The sequence below is a fragment of the Phacochoerus africanus genome, chromosome 11 (assembly GCF_016906955.1).
Source record: "Phacochoerus africanus isolate WHEZ1 chromosome 11, ROS_Pafr_v1, whole genome shotgun sequence".
NCBI lineage: Eukaryota > Metazoa > Chordata > Mammalia > Artiodactyla > Suidae > Phacochoerus > Phacochoerus africanus.
The window spans coordinates 108,839,834-108,860,655 of record NC_062554.1 but is presented as its reverse complement, the minus strand read 5'-3'; the positions used below and the strand labels follow the sequence as shown (position 1 = coordinate 108,860,655).

Here is a 20,822-nt window from a genome sequence, read left to right as displayed (position 1 = left end):
AAATTGCAAAATACACCTGTTTCTTCTTCTTTTTTGGTCTTTTCCAGGGCCACTTCCCACGGCATATTGAGGTTCCCAGCCTAGGGGTCTAATCTGAGCTGTAGACACCGGCCTACGCCAGAGCCACAGCAATGCAGGATCTGAGCCACATTTGTGACCTACACCACAGCTCATGGCAACGCCAGATCCTTAACCCACTGAGCAAGGCCAGGGGTCAAACCCGCAACCTCATGGTTCCTAGTCGGATTCATTAATCACTGCACTAAATTGGGAACTCCTCCTACACCTGTTTCTTTTAAATATCTAGAAGTGTAGGATATAAATCAACAATTTAAAAATCATTGCATAGATTGAGATCATATCCTTTGGTGACAAGTACAGACCAATGTCTTACTTCTAAAGGTACTTAACAAATGTTGACAAGTGACCACATTTCAATAGAAAGAAACAAATACTATGGGATATTCTTCTAAGAGAAACCTGTATTCCTCAGGAGACAGCATAGATTATGGGGGCAGCCCTCTACTCTGGGCCTAGGATTTCCACCCCATGGTGATACTAAAATCTTCTCCTGTTTTCATTTGGAGCAAAACAGGAAGTTATGTTCATCAAGTTTTTTGCCCAGGTAATTTGAAATTCTTCCTTGCTTGTTCATGGAAGTCGTGGGCCCTCTGGTATGTAAACCACATCATTCCAGCAGAAGCCCCTCCAAGCCCGCCTTTTGTCACCTAGGTCATCATAGGAAGCCAGGTGGCTATTTGTGCTGCAAAAATGTGCAGTTCAAGGACCCAATTGTGAGTTAATTTCACTTGACTGCGGTGAACTACTCCAGGACTCACGTGAAAACAATGTTATTCTGCAGTCACGCCTCATCGCATCCACATATATGGAAAAGCTTAAATTCCATCCTTGATTTGTCTTTACAGAGATTAATGGTAAAGCGAATCTTTATCAGCCCTTTGCCTAAAAAGGAGTTGGTTAAAGAGTTTGTGGAGGAAAGCTGGATTGGTTTGATTTCAGAAACTGTTTTAGAGAGGCGCCGGGGAGCCGGGGCTCTGGTGCCGAGGCCCGCAGGTGTCTTGGGGCTGAGAATGGACCGCACGTTTCTCTTTTCAAGGGCCCCTCGCCCATCCTCGACTTCATCAGCCGGTCGGGATCTGGCTTTTGGTTATTCCCCCGGCTGGGGAGGCAGATCCACCGGGTGTCGTTGTGTTCCGTGTTGGTTCAGGGTTCAGGGTGATTGTGCGCGCAGGAGGGGGTGTGTGAGACCCTCTCCTCCAGGGAGCTTTGGGGCGGCTTCTTCCTAGGCTGACGCCCCCAACCTCAGAAGGTGACCCCTCCTCGTTCGGCCCGAAGTGGCGGGAAGCCGGGTCCTTAGAGGCAGCCCGAAGGCGAGGGAGGCTGTAAAACCTGGAGGCGGATCCGGTGCGCTCGGCCGGGGATGGCGTGGGGTTTCAGAGCCAAGGACCGCGGGCTTCAGGTAGGGACCAGCCAGGCGAGCGGGGCCTCAGCGGCGTCGGGGGCCCTGGGGCCAGGGCCGCGGCGGGCGGGAGGTTTCCGGGCCCCTCCCGTGCCGCGGGCTGGTGGGGAGATGGCGGCGACGGTTTCCCGGCTCCCCCGCCCCGGACGCGATGGCGGTGCGTTCCGGCCCTCCCCCACCAGCTTCACGCCCGCGGGAGCCGGAGCCGGTGAGGCCGGGAGGGTGGGGAGCGGCGGAGGAAAGGCGAGAGGGCGGAGGTTGCGTGGTGCAGGCGGCGGCGGCGGCGGCGGCGGGAGGAGGAGGAGGAGGGCCGGCGGGCGGGCAGGGGAGGAGGAGGAGGAGGCGGGAGCCGTGTCGCACGCAGCTCCAGGCGGGGCAGCCCCGGCGGCTGAGGGACGCGGCCAGACCTTGGCGGGACGGGGATTTAACCGGGGCCCGGCCCAGCGACCAGGTGGAAACGTAGCCGGAGCCACTTAGGCACCCGGGAAATACGGGTGAGTGTCGGGGGTGCCGGCGCCGAAGGGGGAGGTGGCGGCTGCGGGCGCAGGCCGGGCCCCGAGCCGCGGTGTCGCAGTGACTGGGGCCGCGGCAGCCGAGCGCAGGAGGCGGGCGAGGCCTGAGAGGCCGAGCCGCGGCCGAGAGGTATGGCGGCGGAGCCGGGGGACTCGTGGGCAGAGGGCGCCGGGGGCGGGAGGTGAGCGAGCGCGGCCCGGCCCTGAGTCACCCGGGTCGGCTCGGGCCTGGCCGGGCCGCGGCACCGGACGTGGGCTCAGGGCGACCAGGCCCGGACTACGCACTGGGAAAAAAGCCCGATTCATCGCGCCCGAGGCGGCGGCCTGGTGGCGCCCGACCCTTTCCCATCGCTATTGGGCTCGGGGTGCGGAGCCCGGCGGCGAGCGGCCCCGGGCGGTCGGGCGCGCGCGTCTCGGCTCTCCTCGGGCGGCGACCCCCGCGGGGCACCGGGGACCCGTGCCTTCTCTTCCTCGCCCCTCGGGATCACTTCTCTCCCGAGCGTCGCTTCCCCCCCAGCGCGTGCTCTCAAGTAAGTACTGGGCTCGCGCGCAGGAGCGGCGGCGTTGCCGGGCTCTCTGCTTTCCGGTTCCCTGCCCGCGGCTCTTGGGTTCCCCGCCCGCATTGTTGCGACTGTGCAGGGCGCTATTATTGGGTAACAGTCGCCCTTTTGCCCCGTTCTCTTGGGGGAGCGGGTCAGGAAGGTGGCAGGGATGCGAGTGCAGCGGCCGAACGGGACGGAGCCCCCCGGCGCCAGCCAAGCGCCCGCGAGTGGGGCCGGGCCTGCGCCGCCGCGTCGGCGCGCCCCCGGCCCTGCGCCCGGCGGGAGCGCGCGCTGACCCCGCAGGTAACCCTTGCGGAGGGTGGCCCTGTGCGCCCCGATTGCTCCCCCTGCCCCTCGCAGGAGGTGGCCTGCAGCGGGCCAAGTGCTGGTTTCAGGAGAAACGCTTTGTGAACATTCCTGGAGACTAATCCGCAAAGTTCAGGGTTTTCTACCTTCAGCGAGCTCTGCCCCAAATTGGATCCTCTTTTCCGAGTGGATCCTTGTTGCTTTTAATTGGTAGTTGGGGTTAGTGGTGAGGGTGCAAATGGGGAATTGCAGTTAACTTATACTCAAGTATTTGCTCTGTGTAATTGTGGTGACATTAAAACAGAGTTAGGAATGGAGTCAGGGGTCACGCAGTTTTGAAATGAACTTTTGAGTGACAGAAGGGAACTCAATTTGCTTTTACTTTTAAGCTCCCAGCTGCTAAGACCTAAAACATCTTGACATTCCCCAGAACGTGTGCACTTGTAAGTTTAACACCTCATTTTTGTGGTCGCCCTGTCTACCTGATATTCTGATATCCTGGAGCGTTTGTGGATTGTGTAGCAAAACAGGGAATGTTGTTTAAAAAGCAAAATCAGTCGCTTTTCACATTTTTCAAATTATTCAAGACACTTTTTTGATCTAAAAGGGTTCTTGGATGTTAGGAAACATTTTACTTGAAAGTTCTATTTGTTGCTTTCCATGATAAGTTGTAATAGTTGTATTTCAAATTCCGAAGCATGCAAACACAAGACTGGCTCACTTTAACTCTATTATGCCCATTTTTGGAGGTTTTTGGAGAGTGCTCATTAAGCTAGAGAGGGGTGGCTGAAGTACTGTCTAAAAATATTACCGCTTTTTTGTGTGTGTTTTGGTTTTTCTTTTTTTTTTTTGGTCATTGGGATCAATCTTTTAAAAAACTTATTTTACCAAAAAGAAGGAAGAAAAAAACTTTTAGATGGACTACTAGGATATTTGACCAGTTTGTAATCTCTCAGAGCCACAGGCTCAGGTCCTTGGAGGTATGTCCATCTCCCTTTCCTAAGGTCGCCCATCACAGAGGAGAACTACCAGTCAATGAATGCCCCAGCTGATTCTGCAGTTTCTTTAGGTATTACAGCACCTTCTGTGCCTTTGCCTCTCACTGAATATTACCTTCTAGAGATAATTAGTCTGGTTGTCAATACAACCTTATTTCTCATTCTTCTTAGACTGAATTTCTTTTTCTTTTTTCTTATTTTTCTCTTTTCCTTTTTAGGGCCTCATGAGAGGCATATGGAAGTTCCCAGGCTAGAGATTGAATCAGAGCTGCAGCTACCAGCCTACACCACAGCCACAGCAACGTGGGATCTGATCCGCATCTGCAACCTACACCAAAGCTCATCGCAATGTTGGATGGATCCCTTAACCCACTGAGCAAGGGCAGGGATTGAACCCGCATCCTTATGGACACTAGTTGGATTCGTTTCCACTGCACCACAACAGGAACGCCCTCTGACTGAATTTCTTGAAAAGAGATACTGCTTATTTATTTTTGCATCCCCAAAGTATCATAGAACTTCACCCTGGGTACCTTAGTTTTTTTTGAATGACTAAATCTGGAATAATTCCACCTTATTCCCAGTGTTTGACCACTTGGGATTTGGCTACAGAAACAGTCACTGCACTTAAACTGGGTGAGAATGAACACTTTATTGTAATTGTTCCTGCAGCACCCCAGGCATTAATACACTGCTTTGGCAGAAAAAAACTCAGGTCTTCTTCATCTATAGCAATCCAGGAAACTACCAAGAAAACAAGTTGTGAAACTTTAATTAGCTTTTTTTCCCCCCCTTTTAAAACTAATTTTAAGGTACAGATTTAAAAAAAAAAAAATTTGTGTGTTTTTTTAAAAAACAAGATTGTGGTCAGATTAAATCTTGCAGCCATACCTTTGAAGTGAAATCCTTTGATTTGTTAAGGCTTTTTCCCTGTTGGAGAGATGAGCTGGGCGCACTGTTGGAACCTGAGTGACCTTACCTTCCTTGGGTCCTTGAGGGCCTTTTATCGCAAGTTTATGCCACCTGTACCCAGCAGGCATTGTGTGCTGTCTTTCAGCAAGGAAAATTCAAATACATGTGCTTTAAATTGAGAAGTAATTAACTTGCCTTTCTTCAGATCCAGAATTAGGGCCCAAAAAACATAGGAATGTGTGTTTTATGCTCTGGTGTTTCAGCCCTCCATGGGTTCCAAGGCTTTCTACCCTCAGCAGTTGAATCAGTCTGGTGTAAAATGTCTTTGGGGCACTAAAGAATATCCAGCTAGTCTTTTTGCTTTTTAGGGCCACACCCGTGGCATATGGATGTTCCTGGGCTAGGGGTGGAATTGGAGCTGCAGTGCCAGCCTACACCACAGCCACAGCAATGCCAGATCTGAGCTGCACCTACACCATGGCTCATGGTAACGCCAGATCCTTAACTCACTGAGCGAGGCCAGGGATCAAACCCACATCCTCATGGGTACTAGTTGGTTTCATTACCGCTGAGCCACGATGGGAACTGTTCAGCTTGTCTTTTAGATGTGTCTGGAGAAAAGAGTGTACCAGACCTTACTTTGCTTTTCTTTTTTTTTTTTAGTATCTTGTAGTTTCTCAGTAAAGTAGCATCTTTTATTTGCCTTCCAAAACTGAGAAATGAACATAATTAAATGAAGAATAAGTCAAATTTAAGTTAAATTTAGATAAAACCTTAGGTTTATTCTCTTATGAAGATTTTAAACTCTTTGTTTGTAGTATGTGCATTTAATAATGCACACTATAGGGAGTTTCCTGGTGGTATAGTGGTTAGGATTTGGTATTGTCACTGCTGCAGCCCAGGTTGGATCCCTGGTCAGGAAACTGAGGTCCCACATTAAGTCACTGCAGACTAAGGACAAAAAAAATTAATGCTTACTGTAAGCAGAACTATTATGACATTTAATGGCTTTTAATTTTTTTCACAAGGATATTATCTAGCTTCTAAAAATGTGTGTATGATATATTCATTTATTTTTGCTTAGATAACATGTTGCTTGGGAGAGAAGACATGGGATCTAGTTTGAACTTCCATGTTGCCAAGCCCCTATTTCCTCACTTATAAAGTGAAATGCTTTCTAACTGACTCTTCAGACCCTTCAAGTGTGTGGATCCCCTGGGAATGCCATATCTTTTAACATTAAGGGCATTTGAGGAACCATCCTTAGAGCATCATTTTATTTGCGTTTGAGAAGCAGAGTTGAAGCCCAGGTCTGGTAGTCATGTACCTTTTTTCTCTTGGGAATCTTGGCTCAAGGAAGCAGAGTTTTCTGGCAGCTTCCACATCCTTGCAGTGCGGCTTCCCAGATTTGCCATGTCGCCCTTCCCCTTGCTGTCCTGCCTAAAGTGCCATGTTCCCTTGCTGTCACCTGAAAGACTCTTTGGGAAGGCTGGGCTCAGGTCCTGATTCTCTATCTGGAGTAGAAGCATCCCCTGAAGTCCTGCCTGGGTCAGTGTCCTAGCACTTAACCTTTGAATGGACTTGGGGTTGCTCCCTTGAGTCAGCTCCTGTAGGGTGGGGACCTTGTGATGGGCATGTGTCCCCCATGCCAGCCCACACCCTGCCACTCATTTGCTCAAACTCTCTTCATGAACATTCTCGCCCTCTGAATCTTTACCATGGACCCCTGGAGTGTAGGTACAGTTGTTTAGTGCCCCTTACAGTGTCCAGGGGAAGAATCTGAGGCTTGGAACGGGGAAGGTCAGACCTGGTAGGTGGCAAGGCCTGAGTTAAAATGAGACAGGAACCCCCGGGCTCCGGCTTTTAGCCAGGTGCTCCCTAAGTGTCTGTTTTATGTGAAGGTGGGAGAAGAGAAAAGAGCGAAATTGAAATGCTTTCAGGATTGATATCTGATTGTTGATAATTAGGACAGAATTCATTATGCAGAACTTGGTTGACTACCAAGAATGAGCTTGTTCTCAGTTTCTTAGTAACTGGGCAACACTGGAGGAGAGTAATTGGGCACTGTGATAATGGAAATGAACAGCTCTGGAACTTTGGGACCGCCATTAAGTTGGATGTGATATGATTCCCTGGCCTTAGAAAAACTTACAAAACCGATTAAGATTGTTCATTATCTAACAACCTTCGGTTTTGTTCTTTTGTTTTTTTAAAGCTGGTCAGAAAATACTTTGGAAAACAGATTGTATGAAACGTGTGCTTAGAATGTGTATGTACTGGTGACAATAAAGTAGTGAAAATGGTTGTTCTTTTAGCATGGTGAACTTGGGTCTTTTTAAAATATCCCTACCCCAGAAGTTCCCTGGCGGCCTAGCAGGTTAAGGAATCCAGAGTTGTCACTGCTGTGGTGCGGGTTCGATCCGTGGCCTGGGAATTTCCACATGCTGTGGGCATGGCCAAAAAATTTAAAAATGTAAAAATAAATATCCCCCACTCAAGTTTTTTAAAAACCAAAAGGTAATAAACATGATTTCAGGATAAGAGAAAGCCTCTCAGCTTATCACCAGAAGTAGGGACTGTACAGAAAAGGTTCTTTTGATAATCTTAGAATAATCAAAGTTCTGTATGTTAAAATGCCATGAGCAGAATTAAAAAGCAAATGACAAACTGAAAGAAATATTGTAACTCACAAGCAAATTTGCTTTCTTTCCTATAAAAAGAGGGCTTCTAAAATAGTTAAAGATGATGCCTTCCCTTCCCCCATGGAAAATAAAATGAACAAACTGGTTACTTATAAAAGAAAGGATCAAGAAACTTGAGAAAATATTCAGCTTTACTAAGCAGCTCTCTTAGAAATGCAAATCCCAGGGAGCCAGTGGTGGTGCAGCAGAAACCTAATCTGACTAGGAACCACGAGGTTTTAGGTTCTATCCCTGCCCTCGATCAGTGGGTTAAGGAGGATCTGGCATTGCCGTGAGCTATGGTGTAGGTCACAGACACGGTTTGGATCTGGCATTGCTGTGGCTTTGGCGTAGGCTGGCAGCTATAGCTGTGGTTGACCCCTAGCCTGGGAACCTCCATATGTTGCTGATGTGGCCCTAAAAAAACAAAGACCAAAAAAAAAAAAAGGAAATGCAAATCCGTGAGACACTGATTATGAATTTTTTTTAATGATACTAATAATGCTGTTTATTGAGTGCGTATATCCTAGGTGTTGTGGTATACATTTTGTTTTGTTTTGGGGGGTTTTTTTTTGGCTGTACCTGGGCATATGGGAGTTCCTGGGCCAGGTATCAAACCTGCACCACAGCGGTGTCAACATCAGATCCTTAATCTGCTGCACCACAAGAGAACTCCTGTTTTTAAGAATTCTGGAATAGATTGAAAACTATGAGCGTATGGAGAAATAAGTCCAGTCATTCATTGCCTGAGAAAGAATAGTTTTTCTGAGAGAATTATGTAAAAGAAATCAAACTTACACAATATGTATGCACTTTGAAATACTTAATTTTTACTTCTAAGGATTTAGTCAAGGAAAATATTCTAAAACATTTGATTAATATTCTCTTATGGGTACACTATTAATGCCTTTTTTCCCCCAACTTTTATTTTCTTTATAGAGACACACCCTAGGCACATGGAAGTTCCCAGGCAAGAGGTCGAATCAGCTGCAGCTGCCTGCCAACCTACACCACAGCTCACAGCAATGCCAGATCCTTAACCTCCTGAGCAAGGCCAGGGATCAAACCCCCATCCTCATGGATTCAAGTCAGGTTTTTTTCTGCTGAGCCACAGTGAGAACTCCTTAATGCCTTCTTAATGAGCAATTGTTTTCAGTTTTTTTGCTATTAAAGTATGATCCCAGCTTTTTTTTTTTTTTTTTTTTTTTTAAATAATGGCCGCACCTACAGCATACAGAATTTCCCAGACCAGATATCGAATCTGAGCCACTGCTGAGATACTTTAACCCACTGCACTGGCCAGGGATTGATCTTGCACCTCCACAGTGACCAGAGCTGCTGCAGTCAATTCTTAACCCACTGTGCTACAGTGGGAACTTCCCAGCTTTTTTAGATAAGTGTTTGCATTTCTGTAATTGGTGAGACAGAAACATGCTATAATGTCTAAAATTTTATTTTGATGTGTATGTACATATTTTTAAAATGGTAAACCAAAATGTGTATAGTGGTTATCTTTGAAGAGTGAAATATGGGGTTATTTTTAGTTTATTTTGTTTTTGTTTTTTTCTTAAATTTTCTATAGTGCGCATGTATTTATAATGCAGTGGATGAGTTTATGAAGACAAAAGACAGTGGAAGCAGTGAGCTTACTTGTGCTTAGTTCAGTCCTGGAATCCTTGCTATTTGCTTTACTTGTAGGTCCCTGCTCAGATGTGTTGACATCTGAGGGTTAAATGTCTGACTTTAAACCCTGGAGCTTCTTAACAGCACTCATCTTCCCATCCCCCCCATCTTAATCCTTCAGCTGCTTCAGGTCCCATGGTGAAACTGTCTTAATCTCATGAAACTCATTCTTGTTTTGGTATTTTGTTGAATTAAAACACTGGATTATGTACTGAAATTGTCTTCAGTGTAGTTTTCTTTTCTTAGTCATACCATGAACTTCCTGTTCTCTTTTGCCAATTTCACAACTCCTGCTGATAGTAGCTGGATGCTTAAACTTGTTATTATGCTTAAGAATATAAATTTGCTTAAAAAATTAGAAAAATTCTCTTGACACTTTGTGTTATAGCTTGAAAAATTGAAACTTTCAATTTAAGAAATGTATTCTAAATGACACAAATTAGGAATAGTGTTTGACAGCTGAGAACACAGGTGCACAGAAACGTGTCACCTGTTAACTAAAATAGTTGAGTGTGGAGTTTCTGTTGTGGCTCCGTGGTTAACAAATCCAACTAGGAACCATGAGGTTGCAGGTTCGATCCCTGGCCTTGCTCAGTGGGTTAAGGATCCGGTGTTGCTGTGAGCTGTGGTGTAGGTTGCAGACACAGCTCAGATCCCCCATTGCTGTGGCTCTGGCTAGGTGGCGGCTATAGCTCCTATTAGACCCCTAGCCTGGGAACCTCCATATGGGCGGGAGCAGCCCTAGAAAAGGCAAAAAGACAAAAACAAACAAAAAAACAGTTGAGTGTGCCTGGGGGGTATCTGAAGGTCAGGACACAGAAGAAAGGCCGGAGAGCTCAGGCCCCCCCACCTGCTCTTGCAGGAGGGAAGGAAGCCTGTTCTGGTCAGACTGGAAGCAAGGCTTTGCAGTCCTGAATGATGCTGAGAAACCGTGGACTGCAGACTTTGGTCCTAAGTGGAGTCCCAGGCATAAAAGCTGGAAGCTCTGTCCCCTCCCCCAGCCCCAGGCCTGTTTTGGGAACTAGGAGACTGGTTTAGAGAAAGACGTAGAAGAGAGGAGTCCAGAGTGATTTCTTTTGACTTCTCCAGCCTTAGAGGATCATATTTCAGATGGCAATAAATGCCACTGTTCCCCCACACACACACTTGGAATGTGCTAGAGACTGGTCTGGACCCACTTCGAAGCTGCTCGCCCTCAGTCTTCTACTTCCTCCACATCCCTGGTTGAAGGTAGCCTTGGACACTCAGTGCAGGAATGGTTTCTTAGTTAGTCATGGAGACAGATTCCCGGAATCAAAAGGTCTTCTGTCTGATATGTGTGGATGTCTGCGGACAGGGCACCCACAACACAGTTGGGAAGGCTTAGTAACTCTTTTGCCCAGAGTTATTCCTCAAGTGGCACCTTTGCTGTTCTGTGTGGAGGTGCCTTGGTCCTGAGCAGGGTGTTCTGTTTTGTTTTTGCATGTCTGTAGTTTAGCTGGGGCATTTATGGTAAAGCATACCATACCACACGTGTAATCACTTGACATTATGAAGCTTTGTTTAGTCACTAATACTTGCAAAGTAAAAGAGCTCAGCTTTACTACTCCCTGGTTTTCAGTAATTTTAAAAACTTGTTCAGAGTGGTATTTGCCTGTCTGTGTTCTGTGACATGTAAGATATTGGAGTGGGAGGGGCGATCTTGGAAAATAAAGTTAGGAAATGCTAGGTTGCATATTGAGGGTCTTTTTTCTTCTTTCGCAGTCCCAGAGCATATGGAGATCCCGTGCCAGGGATCAGATCTAAGCTGCTGTTGAGCCCTACACAGCAGTTGCGGGAACTCTGGATCCTTAAACCACTGACCCACTGTGTTAGGTGGGAGATAGAACTTGTGTCCCAGTGCTCCCAAGACTGCTGCTGATCCTGTGGGACCACAGTGGGCACTCCTCCAAGGGCTTTTAATATGTTAATATATGTTGAGGATCTTACAGGGAGATCCCTGTTTTATAGGGGATGTGTATCTTAAAGAGTGTGTGTGTGTGAGAATGAATAAGGTATACCCTTTGTTTAACAATAGCCTCTGAGGGAAGAAACCTCTTACCATATTAAAGAATGTATTTTGTAGAGCACATACAGAATTGTGAGAATGACAGTTGTGAAAAGTGATGTCTTGCAGTAGATGCGTGACCTGAGTGAGCTTAGCAGCTGTGCTCGTTTCTTCTCTTTCTGGTGGAACTTTGAGGAGCATCTTGAAATTCAGAGTGTTCCTGGGAGCAGTGCAGGAAGTGCCCCAGAGGTTGGGATCCTGATGAGTATAGAGTTAGACGTGTGGTTGTCTGGAAATAGTTTCTGCTTCACTTCATTCCTTGTCTAAATATAAATCTTAATTGCTATTACAGGAAGTATCTTAAAAAAATTTTTTTAAGCACGTGGATCAGCACTAATCTGTGCTCACTCCTGAGAAACAAGATTAAAGCATGCATCATTCACATTTTCTTGGAGGTGTCCTATGTTGAAAGTACTTTTTAAACCTGGGAAACGCTAGTACCTACCAGTTTGTAACATTACCTCCTAAGATGTTTCAAAAATTTTTAATTCTAAACTGCCAGAGTTAAATGTTTCAGTCCATTGAAACTCAGACTTTGCTTCTCCTTTCAGGTTCTCTTAGAGTCTTTGCTGATATTTTAGATTAGTTCTCCTGAATTTCTGGCTTAGTGTTTTCCAGAATGTGAACACTGTTCATTCACCTGGTTAGGTTAGGGAAGTGTAACCAGGTTTGTTTTTTATTTTTTTATTTCGTCTTTTTAGGGCCACACCCCTTGGCATATGGAGGTTCCCAGGCTAGGGGTCTAATCAGAGCTGTTGCTGCCGGCCTACAGCACAGCTCATGGCAACGCCAGACCCTTAACCCACCGAGGGAGGGCAGGAATCGAATCCGCAACCTCATGGTTGCTAGTTGGATTTGTTTCCGCTGTGCCATGGTGGGAACTCCAGGTTTGTTTTTTAGAGTGTTTTGGCCTCTTGAAGAAGGGGGTGTAGCATGCAGTGTTTTTCAGAATTCTGGACCAGGTTGGCATCCTGTTTTCCTGAATGATCTCTTGGCATTGGCGTCTGTAGAGGATGCTCTGCTCTTCTGGTTCTGTCTTCTCTCAGTGGACATTCAGGGGCTACCTCTCTGACTTGTACTGGTTCGTTTTGCTGTTGGGTTTTTCGGTTTTGTTTGACCATCATTGCCGTAGCTGGTTGCCTTCCAGCTGAGCTCCAGCAATTTTCCTAACCACCCTCAGGGCTTCTCCATGCAGCCCGCCTGCCCTTCCTTCATCACCACCTGCCCCAAACTGAGCTCATTGCTCCCTAAGCCGTATCCAAATTCTCTATTTCTAGCATTTTCTCTGAGACTAATTTCCCCTCCATGTTTAGTGAGCTACCAAGTCTTCCTGGTTCTTCAAAATGCCCTGTATTCACCCCTACTTTGTTTGGTTTGTCACCAGATCATGTTGCCTGGGTTTAGGATTTGTCATAGTTCCCTCGACTACAGAGTCTGTCCCCGGGGTGTTGGAGTCACCATGACTGGCTGGAGGGGCCCTGCTCTCCATCCTATCCTGGCCAGTCCTCCACTGCACATTCCCAGCCCATCCCCTTAAGCTCAAGAATACGGAGAGTCTGGCCAGGTGCCCAGTGCTGAGATGCTGCTGCTTAGATGCGGCTGGGTGTGGGTGCTGGCTCTTTGTCTCATCCTGGTTCTTCAAACTGGGAGTGTGCTTTCTACCAGTAAAACTTAGTAAAATTTCAGTAAAGCAAACCAGTTTGGGGAAGTTGTGGTAATTTTGAGATTTAACCAATAGTAAATGATGAATGTAGGAGTTTTATTTTGATGGACTGATTTCTGGAAATTGTTGATGATTAAAGAATTCACAGGTTATAATCAACAAACCATATGTCACACTCAAGTTTCATCCTGAAAGTATGGATGTGGTGTAAGATGAACATCCACGTTGCTTTTTATGGTAGGTGTATAGGTGAGTGAGTGTGTCTTAACTAGGACAGTGGACTCCTTAGTAGTTGTAAAAAGTGTTTTAAAAACACATTCAGATGACTCCCTTGGCAGCAGTGAATCTAACTGCAGTTTCACATTAAATAAAGCGTCCCCCCCCAACCACCGCCAAAGTGCAGAGGAGGATTTGTGCTTTATTGACAGTCGAGTATAGGCTGAATATAAGTGCATACTCAGTGTGTGTGATCAGAAAAAAATCAGCCCTAAAATGTGCTTCTTTCCATAGTTCTTTGCATTTATACTTGGCAAAAGTTGGTTTATTTGCAACATTTTAATGTCTAAGTTTTATTTAAAAATTTCTTTAAAACAAATCCATTTTTATTTATTTACTTTTCAGTAAGTTCAAATCCTTGGAGGGTACAGCATCACACAGATTCTGTATCCAGTGGCCTTAGCAGGAAGGTTGTTTTGGAATTTAGCACGAACCATGCCGCTGTTGACATGAGCACGAGTTACCTTTCCCCAGGTTACTCTGGTTGTGTTAGGTTTTCCGCCAGGTGTCACTGTGTTATTCTTTGTGTTGTACACGTAAGCACATCTTTTGCTTAGATAAAATTCAATTTCATCTCGGGCATAAACACCTTCAATTTTAAGAAGAGCTGTGTGCTCCCTCTGGTTCCGGAGGCCCGCTTATAACCAGCAAAAATGGTCTTGGACCATAAACTTCCCAGCATATCTGTTGTTTTAGAAGTCCTCTTCCCAGCAGGCCTCAGCAGGCTCCAAGATGGCTGAAAGAGCTATTTTTTTTGTGTGTGTGTGTGTCTTTTTGCTATTTCTTGGACCGCTTCCGTGGCATATGGAGGTTCCCAGCCTAGGGGTCGAATTGGAGCTGCAGCCACCAGCCTACGCCAGAGCCACAGCAACGCGGGATCCGAGCCTCGTCTGCGACCTACACCACAGCTCATGGCAACGCCAGATCGTCAACCCACTGAGCAAGGGCAGGGACCGAACCCGCAACCTCATGGTTCCTAGTCGGATTCGTTAACTACTGCGCCACGATGGGAACTCCTGAAAGAGCTATTTTTAAAATTGAATTGTGTTTGGGAAGCTCAAGTCCTCTAAAGTGCCCATTTTTTATATGTGAATTCTTAATTTAAAACAAAACTGGGGGGAAGTCTGAATTTTGTGATTTTTGATACTCTTTCAAAAAATAATGTTGGAGAGTTCCCATCATGGCTCAGTGGTTAACAAATCCGACTAGGAACCATGGGGTTATGGTTCAATCCCTGGCCTCGCTCAGTGGGTTAAGGATCTGGCATTGCTTTGAGCTGTGGCTTAGGTCACTGATGCAGCTTGGATCCCACGTTGCTGTGGCATAGGCTGGCAACTACAGCTCCGATTGGACCCCTAGCCTGGGAACCTCCATATGCCATGGGTGCAGTCCTAAAAAGACCAAAAAAAAAAAAAAAAATTAACTTTTGGAATTCTTTTGTGGCTCATTGGGTTAAGAACCCAACTCTGGGTTTGAGCAGTTCACTGTAAGAAGCCACAGAGAAATGTCTGTCAGAATTCCTGATTACGCATAACTTGCTTCATTAAGCAAGGTTCTCAGGTTTATGCTTCAAGTTTATTCTGAAAACCATCAAATCATGTTCCCAGTTGAAAATATAGTTAATGTTATTATTATTATTATTTTTTTGTCATTATAGGTCTGCACCCATGGCATATGGAAGTTCCCAGGTTAGGGGTTGAATCGGAGCTATAGCCACCAGCCTATGCCACAGTCATAGCAACGTGGGATCTGAGCTGTGTCTGTGATCTACACCACAGCTCACGGCAATGCCGGATCCCCAGCCCACTGAGCGAGGCCAGGGATCGAACCCACATCCTCATGGATGCCAGTCAGATCTGTTTCCACTGCACCACGATGGGAACTCCTTTTTTTTGGGGGGGGGGGGCGCTGCACTCTTGGCATGTGCAAGTTCCTGGGCCAGGGATTGAATTTATGCCACAGCAGGGACCCAAGTTGCTGCAGTGACAAAGCCAGGTCCTTAACCCACCAGGGAAGTCCAAAGCTCAGGTTTAAACACACAATTTTTTGTGTTAGATATCTCCTCATACCCTTTCCCCAATATTTATTAATCTCTGCCTACTTGATTTTGTCATAGCTGGCAAGGATGTTTTCAACAGGATGCTGTTTATCAAGTCTGTTATTAAGGTGCTGTTTATCATGTGTGTTCAGAGGGTGGGCAGGGTGCAGATCTGAGGGTGGACCCCCAGGAGCAGTGGACGGCACTTCTGACAGTTTGTGACCCTGTGGGGTCAGGAGCACCCTCCAGGGCACCGCCTGATTTCTCTCAATAAACCTTCAATAAGGGGAGTAAATTAGTAGGTTGTTTTCAAAACAAATCAAAACAGTTGAAGGCTCACAAATCAGAGCATAGTGGTAGGACTGTTGATCCTTTTTGAACCAATTTGTAGTGAAGTGGTGGAAAGCCTCTTAGCCAGAGGGAGCTGCTGATCAGAACTTTGAACCTAAGATTAATTTTATTTGTATTAGTGGAAAAAAAAGTAATTAAACAAGCTTGAAAACTCAGATTAGATGAATGACCTCTTACTCACTTGGCGATGTGATAGATTTCAAAATCTGCTGATTTAGCAGGTATTGTTTCAAGTCTGAGCGCTCATTAGCTACAGGGCAAACCTCTCATCCCACAGGAGGGAAGTCAGTTGAACAGAATTGTGGGAACTGTGAGTTGGAATATTTCTTTGATGTGAAAGTTGACAGCGTATATGGTAGAAGAGTGCACCCTTTGCTGAAGCAGCATCCTCACCAGGAAAGGGAGATTCTTGTCACCTGCCTGTGACACATTCTTCTGCCTCCCAGATTTCCATCTGCATCTAGATTTCCACCCTTGGTGGCCCGAAGGCGTCTCCTTTACCCAAGCACCCAGGAGTGAAAACATCCTGTCAGTTAGCCTGGTCCTGAAAGGCTGTGACACCGAGAAAGAGGGACTACTTGCTTGGATGCTGGTGTGCAGGGAAAGGGTGTGCAGTAGCTGGTTTCCAGACTCAGTGGATTCTGTACAACCAGTGGCAGCTCACCCTTGACTAGGAGATAGGTGAGAAACAGTTTCCAAGCTGGCATTTTAAAGCACTCTGTTAAATGTATTTGGTGGTGGGATGAAAGATTCAGATGAATTTTAAGAACGAAGGAGATATCAAAGAATCTGAATCTCTACCACCTGCCTCTAGCTGGATCCCCAGGTCCCTCAGAGTACAACCTCCCCGCCTTCTGATGATGGGTACACTTTGGTAGGAATTTGGGGAAGTACCCCTGGGGTAGTCAGTTATCCAAGGGTATTTTGAAATTTTCAGGCAACTTTGCTTCATCGTGAACTAAAAAATAAGCATGACATTTGACATTTCCCCGCTAAGAAGTTTTATGTTGCTTTATATAAGAACCTTGTTAGGAATTTCAAGGACCTCTGATACAACCTTTGTTGAAGTGTTACTGTGAATGGTAGGAAATGCTTACCGTGATGTCTCAAGTACCTTCCCAAACGTTTTATTTACATCACTCATCTGTGCCTCACATCAACCTTATAAGATAGGAACTGTTATTACCCCCATTTATATATATATATATATATATGTAAATCTGTATTATAGCTATAGGTAATTACAAGCACGGAAGTTAAGGAATCTGCGCGTGAGTTGTGGAGCCGGAACTTTGAAGTCCCCTTGAACATCCACACACATTTATACATTAACTATTTGAAACAGTCCTGTCACTGTGTGATGTCACTGTGTGTTTCTACAGTACAAAATGCATTTTGTAGGTTAACGATGTATACGCAGACGTAACTGAAGTAAAAGAAGTATGGAATCTACTTGTGTTCTGCGAGCTTTTTTTCCCTTTTTTTGAAAAGGTCCAGTTACTGTTTACTAAGTTGATTTCATGGCCCTCATGTGAATTGCAGTCCTCAATTTGAAAAACATTCATGGTGTAGATAATCATGATCAAATGCAATACTACTGTTTTTCCTTGTTTTAAAGTGAATGAAAATGCTTGAAAATGAAGTACATGCAAGCACCAAGCTCAGTCTTTGACAAAACGTGCCTATGAAAGCATTGTGCTGAAACTGAGAGCTGAAATTTGGTTGTGAGTCAAAAACTAGTTGATGTGGATGAGCTGGTCACTCTGTATAGCACTTGTTAAATGTTAAGTGGTTGTGGTCATCTTTAAGTTTTCTAAAGCAATTTGTACCAGTGATGCTTGAGTCTTACTACTTATTTGTGGCTTAGTACTGGAAAGGAGGAAGAATCTGTATACTTTTTTTTCTTTTTTTATCTTTTTTTATTAATGAATTTTATTACATTTATAGATGTACAACAATCATCACAACCAAATTTTATAGCATTTCCATCTGAGGAATTTGTATACTAATTGATTTAAGATTCAGTTATGAATTGAAAAATGTTTAAGGCTTTGAATATTTGTGTGTGGATTTTTAAGGTTTAAAAAACCCTCGTTATTGACTGTTAAGTACCAAGAATAAAAATCGTTTCCTAATTCCTAAGATGTTCATAGGAGATAATTCAGTACTTAATGACATCTGAAGTTTCTCACAATTGTAAAAATGTATGTGTTCAGGAGAGATGAATTAGCACCTTTATTTTATAGTTAGAAGGACAAAGATTGAATATAGCTGCCTTCTTGAGATCATTCATTTAATAGGGCCTACTCATTTCAAAGCTCTGCTGGTTTTTAAGTATCAGCAGTGATTCAGATATGTCCCCCGAATATTTGGAGTGGTAATTTCATCAGCCTGTCTGGAGCACCTGCAGGGTGTCAAGGTACTCGCTGTATTTGGTGTTGAGGATTCAGCTTTGAATTAGGCCCCTGCCTTGTAGCCACAGAGCAGAGCTTACAAATCAAAAATGTTACTTCTATCAAAACTGAAGGTCCTGGGGCCAGATACTGGGGCCAAACTGACAAAGAACCTCAGTTATTGGTATCCTTTCTTTCTTTCTTTCGTCTTTTTAAGGCTGCACCCACGGCATATGGAAGTTCCCAGGCTAGGGATTGAATCTGAGCTCTAGCTGTAGCCTATGCTACAGCCATAGCAGTGGGGGATCCGGGCCAAGTCTATGACCTACACCACAGCTGAAAGCAACACCAGATCCTTAACCCACTGAACAAGGCCAGGGATCGAACCTGGGTCCTCATGGATGCTGGTCAGATTCATTTCCGCTGAGCCACAAAAGGAACTCCTTTTTTTTTTTTCTTCCTTTCTTTCTTTTTAGGGCTGCACCTGAGGCATATGGAAGGAAGTTCCTGGGCTAGGGTTCAGTTGGAGCTTCAGCTGCCAGCCTACACAACAACCACAGCAATGCCAGGTCAGAGTCATATCTTTGACCTATACCACAGCTCAAGGCTACATTGGATCCTTAACGCACTGAGTGAGGCCAAGGATAGAACCTGCATCCTCATGGATACTGGTCAGGCCTGTTATTGCTGAGCCACAACAGGAACTCTGTACTTTGCATTTTTATAGTAACAGGTATGAATGTAAAATCCACTTATAAAAAAATCCATTATTCAAACAGTAATAATTAGCAAAGTAGCCTAATTTTCAATTAAAAGCAAATAGAGTATTTAGTATTCAATACTAGCCTTTTGTTACTCATATTTTCTAGATTATAAAATGCAAGTTATTTCATGAGCAGAATATAAAATTGAACCTATACTTTTTTGTTGTTGTTGTTGTTGTTGTTATTGTTGCTATTTCTTGGGCCGCTCCCGCGGCATGTGGAGGTTCCCAGGCTAGGGGTTGAATCGGAGCTGTAGCCGCCGGCCTACGCCAGAGCCACAGCAACGTGGGATCCGAGCCGCGTCTGCAGCCTACACCACAGCTCACGGCAACGCCAGATCCTTAACCCACTGAGCAAGGGCAGGGACCGAACCCGCAACCTCATGGTTCCTAGTTGGATTTGTTAACCACTGCGCCACAACGGGAACTCCTATACTTTTTTTTGTTTAAGACTTTTTAAGCAGTTGTAGGTTCACAGCAAAATTAAGTACAGAGATTTCCTGTATACCTGTAGGCCCTATATATATATACACAGACACCCCCATTATCAACCAGAGTGGTTCATTTGTCACAACCAAACCTACACTGACCCAGAGTGCATAATTTACATTAGGGTCCAATCTTTTTGTCTTTTTGGGGCTGCTCCCACGGAATATGGAAGTTCCCAGGCTAGGAGTGGAATCTGAGTTCTAACTGCAGACCTATGCCACAGCAATTCCGGCTCTTTAACCCACCGAGTGAGGCTAGGGACGAAACCGGAGTCCATGGATGCTAGTCAGGTTCATTATGGGTGAGCCAAAACTGGAACTCTGAGGGTTCACTTTTTTTTTTTTTTTGTATTTTTAGGGCCACTCCCACGGCATATGGAGGTTCCCAGGCTATGGGTCGAATTGGGGCTACAGCTGCCGGCCTACACCAAGCACAGCAACTTGGGATCTGGATCCCAGCTGCCTCTCTCTCTATTTTTTTTTAGAATGGCTGCTTTCACTTAGTAATATGCATTTATGATTCATGACTTAATGGATCATTTCTTTTTAGTGCTAAGTAATTATTCCAAGGCCTGTATGGAGCAGTTTATTTATCCACTCACCCACTGAGGGACATCTTGGTTTCTTCCAAGTTTTGACAATTATGAAAAAAGGTGCTATAAACGTCTGTGTGGGTTTTTATGTAGACATAAGTTTTCAACTCCTTTAGGTAAATACCAAGCAACACAATTAGTTGCCGAATTGTATGGTAAGAGTGTGTATAGTTTTGTAGGAAACCACCAAACAGTCTTCCAGTGTTGCTTTCCCACCAACCGTGAATGAGAGTTCCTGTTGCTCCCCCTTCTTAACTGCATTTGGTGTCAGTGTTCCGGATTTTGGCCATTATAGTAGGTGTGTAGTGTTGTCTTCTTATTTTAATTTGTATTTTTCTGATGATGATGTGATGTGGCATATCTTTTCATATGTATATCTGCCATTTGTATATCTTTTTTGGTGAAGCTTTTGGCTCATTTTTTAATCAGTTGGTTTTCTTATTGAGTTCTAAGACTTTTTGGTATTTCTTGGTTAATAGTTATTTATCAGATGTATCTTTTGTAGATATTTTCTCTGAGTCTGTGGCTTGTCTTCTCATTCTCTTGACAGTAAAGCAGAAGGAGGTTTTTTTTTTTTTTTTTTTTTGGTCTTTTTTTAGGGCTGCACATGCAGCATATGGAAGTCTCCAGGCTAGGGATTGAATCAGAGCTGCCGCTGCTGGCCTACATCACAGCCATAGCAACAGCAGATCCTTAACCCACTGAGGGAGGCCAGGGATAGAACCCACATCCTCATGGATACTAGCCAGGTTTGTTACCACTGAGCCACAATGGAACTCCTCCCAAAGCAGAAATTTTTAGTTTTCATGAAATCCAGCTTATCAATGATTTCTTTCTTGATTCCTGCTTTTGGTGTTGTATCTAAAAAATCACCTTACCCAAGGTCTAGTTTTTTGCCTGTGTTATCTTCTAGTGGCTTTATAGATTTGCTATACTTTTATTTTAAGGAAGATTTTGTAAATATTACATGAATAATCTTCAGTATACTAAAAGAGTCCTGCATATAATGGGTTTCAATCATTTTCTTTTTCTTTTTTTGTCTTTCCTAGGGCCGCAC

General features: G+C 44.9%; 1 protein-coding gene and 1 pseudogene across 4 annotated transcripts in view; one reads left to right on the top strand and one right to left on the bottom strand.

The window, feature by feature from the left end:
- The first annotated feature begins 1,211 nt into the window (after positions 1–1,211).
- The window catches only part of CUL1 (cullin 1), a 104,947-nt gene continuing 85,336 nt past the window's right edge, over positions 1,212–20,822 (top strand). For 2 of the 4 annotated variants that reach the window (XM_047753945.1, XM_047753948.1), the window contains exon 1: positions 1,816–1,974. The gene's annotated coding sequence lies outside the window, so the exon portion shown is untranslated. Of the gene's footprint in view, positions 1,481–1,571; positions 1,689–1,815; positions 1,975–20,822 lie in introns of those variants that run through there. The other 2 variants (XM_047753947.1, XM_047753946.1) reach the window with 2 other exon arrangements.
- LOC125111831 (60S ribosomal protein L35a-like) lies at positions 13,490–13,821 on the bottom strand (annotated as a pseudogene).